The sequence below is a fragment of the Silene latifolia genome, chromosome 1 (assembly GCF_048544455.1).
Source record: "Silene latifolia isolate original U9 population chromosome 1, ASM4854445v1, whole genome shotgun sequence".
Classification (NCBI taxonomy): domain Eukaryota; kingdom Viridiplantae; phylum Streptophyta; class Magnoliopsida; order Caryophyllales; family Caryophyllaceae; genus Silene; species Silene latifolia.
In genome coordinates, this window is record NC_133526.1 from 199,781,171 (window position 1) to 199,786,170 (window position 5,000).

The 5,000-nt window shown below is 49.7% G+C and overlaps 1 non-coding gene across 1 annotated transcript in view; it reads left to right on the top strand.

The window, feature by feature from the left end:
• Window positions 1-242, top strand: part of LOC141622912 (28S ribosomal RNA) — a 3,314-nt gene extending 3,072 nt beyond the window's left edge. Inside the window, exon 1 of the ribosomal RNA XR_012533141.1 lies at window positions 1-242. This exon is cut by the window's left edge and continues 3,072 nt beyond it. This is a non-coding gene — a ribosomal RNA (28S ribosomal RNA).
• The last annotated feature ends 4,758 nt before the right edge of the window (window positions 243-5,000 follow it).

Consider the following 5,000-nt stretch of genomic DNA (forward strand, 5'->3'; position numbering starts at 1 on the left):
CCGTGGCGATGCATACGCCGCCGCATCGATTGCCGACGACCACAAGAGGGGCCTCGCCCCCAAGGGCACGTCGGTCGTGGGTTAAGCCGCGATCGATCGGATGCGCGGTGGCCGCCTTGAATTAATTTTAACCGGCGCGGGTGAACTTTTGCAGACGACTTAAATACGCGACGGGTATGTAAGTGGCAGAGTGGCCTCACGCCACGATCCACCGAGATTCAGCCCTATGTCGCTCGATTCGTCCCCCTCCCCAAAATTCCATCACAATTATGTTATTATAATAACGACGAGGTCATAACATGATCGGGATGGGTGGATGGAAAAATGCTAAGTACAAAAATATATTTTTACAAGTCTATGCAAGGGCACCGTGGTGGGCACATGAAGCGTATAGGTCATTGTCGTAATGGGTAACGAATGTAAAAAAATGATAACACTTGTAAAAAAAAATTTACAAGTGTCTGAATGAGCGCGCAATGGCTAGGCCACGGGTTACAAGGCCATAGGCCAATGCGCAAATGCAAATGCCTAGGCCACGACTACTATGACCGAGCATTGCCTTAGCCATGAGAAAGAACGGCTAGGCCATGTGCGGCAAATGCCCAGGCCACACCACCATGACCGAGCATTGCCTTGACCATGAGCGGCCACACTACTATGACCGAGCATCGCTTTAGCCATGACTCCTGATTATCGTGAAAAAGCGTTAAAGCTCGTTATTTGAGGCTGAAATCGAACAGTTAACTCCTGAAATGAGGTAGGACGCGTGATTGAAAAACAGGGAGAAAAAGAAACCGGTCCAGTACGACCTCCCGAACGGCCGAAATTGAAGTGTATAATACGTTTTTTTTTTGGATTCCGGTCCCTAAAAAAAAATCTCCGGAAATCGATAGTAAGTTCACGGGTTAAATAAAGCGCCACGCAAAATTTGAGCACCAACGGAAGACATTTGGGGATGCCGGTGTGCCGTAAACCAGTGATTCGCCTAAACCTGATTATCGTGAAAATGAGTTAAAGCTCGTTATTTGAGGCTTAAAATCAACAGTTAACTCCTGAAAGAGGTAGGACGCGTGATTGAAAAAGAGGGAGAAAAAGAAACCGGTCCCAGACGACCTCCTAACGGCCGAAATTGAAGTGTATAATACACTTTTTTCGGATTCGGTCCGGAAAAAATCTCCGGAAATCGATAGTAAGTTCCGGGGGTCAAATAAAGCGCCACGCAAAATTTGAGCACCAACGGAAGACATTTGGGGTGTGCTAGAAAAAGTGCTAGAAACCTGGATTCGCCTAAACCTGATTATCGTGAAAAAATGAGTTAAAGCTCGTTATTTGAGGCTTAAATCGAAAAGGTTAACTCCTGAAATGAGGTAGGACGCGTGATTGAAAAAAAGAGGGAGAAAAAGAAACCGGTCCCAGACGACCTCCGAACGGCCGAAATTGAAGTGTATAATACACGCTTTTTCGGATTCCGGTCCCTAAAAAAATCTCCGAAATCGATAGTAGAAAGTTCACGGGTCAAATAAAGCGCCACGCAAAATTTGAGCACCAACAGAAGACATTTGGGGTGCTGTGGGCTAGAAACCGGTTTGTCGAAACCAACAATTGAATCATCGGAATCATCGATCAATGAGAGAAGAAAGGGCACCAAAATCGGGAATGAGCGTGCAATGGCTAGACCATGGGGTACAAGTGCCGAGAATAACAAAAAATGACAAGGCATAGTCACCAAGTGACGGAATGGCTAGGCCATATGCGGCAAATGCCCAGGCCACGCCACCATGACCGGCATTGCTTGGCCATGAGCAAAGAATGGCTAGGCCATGTGCGGCAAATGCCTAGGCCACGGGCACAATGACCGAGCATTGCCTTGGCCATGTGCGGCAATTGCCTAGGCCACGGGCACAATGACCGAGCATTGGCTTGGCCATGTGCGGCAAGTGCCTAGGCCATAGGCGGCAAGTGCCATGGGCCATGGGCACCATGACCGATCATTGCCAGGCCATGTGCGGCAAGTGCCTAGGGCCACGGCTACCATGACCGAGCATTGCCTAGGCCATGTGAGGCAAATGCCTAGGCCAAGGGCACAATGACCGAGCATTGCCTAGGCCATGTGAGGCAAATGCCTAGGCCATGTGAGGCAAATGCCTAGGCCACGGCCACAATGACCGAGCATTGCCTAGGCCATGTGAGGCAAATGCCTAGGCCACGGCACAATGACCGAGCATTGGCTTGGCCATGTGCGGCAAGTGCCTAGGCCATAGGCGGCAAGTGCCAAGGCCATGGGCACCATGACCGATCACTGCCTAGGCCATGTGCGGCAAGTGCCTAGGCCACGGCTACCATGACCGAGCATTGCCTAGGCCATGTGAGGCCATGTGAGGCAAATGCCCAGGCCACGGCCACCACCATGGCGGAGCATTGCCTTGGCCATGAGCAGCAAGTGCCTAGGCCATGAGCAGCAAGTGCCTAGGCCATGGGCACAATGACCGATCAGGCCTAGGCCATGAGCAATGCCATGAGCATGGGCAAGATGAGAGCATGCCGAGCACCGAGCAATGCCCAGGCAATGGGCACCAATGACCAAGCAATGCCTATGGGCCAATGATGGGCACCAATGGGCACCAATGACCGAGCAATGCCTAGGCCATGGGCACCAATGACCGAGCATTGCCTAGGCCATGTGCAGCAATGACCGAGCCCTAGGCCATGGGCCAATGGCCGAGCAATGCCTAGGCCATGGGCACCAATGGCGAGCAATGCCTAGGCCAGGCCAATGAGCGAGCAATGCCTGCCTAGCAATGACCGAGCAATGCTTAGGGGCAATGCTTAGCAATGCCGAGCAATGCCTAGGCCATGGGCACCAATGGCCGAGCAATGCCTAGGCATGGGCACCAATGATCGAGCAATGCTAGGCCATGGGCACCAAGTGACCGAGCAATGCTAGGCCATGGGCACCAAGTGACCGAGCACTTCCGTTGAATAGCCATGAATAGCCATGCCTAGGCATTTTGAGGTTAGTTGCCCAGGCCATGGGCGTGAAATGCCTACGCCAAGGGGCATTTTGAGGTTAGCTACCCCAGGCCATGGGCACCAAGTGACCGAGCACTTCCGTTGAATAGCCATGCATAGGCATTTTGAGGTTAGTTGCCTAGGCCAAGGGGCATTTTGAGGTTAGTTGCCCAGGCCAAGGGGCATTTTGAGGTTAGTTGCCTAGGCCATGGGCGTGCATTGCTTAGCCAGCCACGGCGCCTTATAAAGCCATGCGTGGGCATTTTTCAATTTGGAACGGATTTTACCGAGCAACGAAGCGTGAAACGCTAATTTAGGAGGTTTCTAAGGTAATTATATGATAGGGTGACCACGAGTCATAAAGGACAACCAACCGAAAGTCATCCCGACTTAACATTCCTCGACGCTTCCAAAGACAAGCTATGAAAGGCTATACCTCAAACTACCGAGAGATCCCGGTAACCGTGCCCAAATACTTCCGTGAGAGTTGTTGGGACGGTCATAGGGTAATTTTAACAAGGAACGGACACTAGATGCTTGGTTGGTCCCATACGACGCACAACACGCACACACACACCCACCTAAGTTTGGACGCAAGACCGTGAGCATTTTTCCACTCGGGACATATTTGCCCGAGCAACGAAGCCTACAAATGCTCAAAACCATTGGTAGTGTGATATTAAGGTGCAAGGTGGGTGGAAAATGAGGTGGAGGATGCCCAAAGTGCCCAACACAACCCACACAAAGGGCACACCCAACACGCATAGAGACACCGCCGCCCGACGCGGTTTCCGAGACCGAAACGAGTCCGAATAATTTTTTTCTTGAGCCTAAAACCAACTACTCCAAGTTAGCTACCCAAAATTGCAAGGTTTGCACAATATCATCCGTGGTTTGTCCCCCAAAGTCCCCCCACACCGAGATCTAGGCAGCAGACGCGCCCGCAGAAAATGACCCGACTGCGGAGACCCATAACTCCCTCAAAAAAATTCCAAATGACGAAATTTTTTTCCAGCATCAAGTACTCCAAGTTAGCTTTCCAACCATATATCAAGCTCCCAAATTGAAGCTCATTTGGTCCTCCAAAACGGCGTTACAAAAACGTATCGCTATTCTGCACACCCAATGTTTCATGCTACAAGACCAAAACTATCAAAAAAGCCTCTATAGGGGGGGTAGTGAGGAGTCAATGGCTGGGCACCATGGTGCATGTTTGCGTATGAATAAGGACCCCTACTCCGAGGCGTGGGCATGGCAAGACCTAAGATGAAAAAAAAAAATTTTTTTTTTTTTTTTTCCGCCATGCAAACCTGTTTCTGGGGCCCGTGAGGTGCACACGGGTTTCATGTGATTGTTATAGCTATAGGGTTGGGCTAGGCATCATGGTGCATGTTGCCGAGGCATAAGGACCCCTACTCCGAGGCGTGGGCATGGCAAGACCCTTCATCGAGAAAAAAAATTCCGCCATGCATCCCGCTCCTGGGGCCCGTGAGAGGCACACGGTTTTTTGGCATCGCTGGCCGCTATTGTGGCCATCGTAAGTCCGCACACAACCCCGTGCCGTGGTAAATCACCATGACTGGGAACTATCATAGACGAGATTGGGCATCGATTGCTTGAGTGACGGGTACACGAGGATGGCGTTCGAGTAAGACCCTTAGTCCGAGGCGTGGTGCATGGTGAAAAACATTTATTGTCCGTAAATTATTATTTTTTTGAAAAAAATTATTCTACATCGGGTTTGGGCATCGATGCGCTGGAGTGACGGGTACACGGAGAAGGCCATCGAGTAAGACCCACTTTTTTTTTTTTTTTTTTTTTAAAAAAAAATTATTTATAAAAAAAAAAAAAAATTCTTCTATGACGGGTTTGGGCATCGATGTGCTGGAGTGACGGGGACACGGAGAAGGCCATCGAGTAAGACCCACTTTTTTTTTTTTTTTTTTTTTTTTTTTTTAAAAAAATTATTTATTTTGAAAAAAATTCTTCTA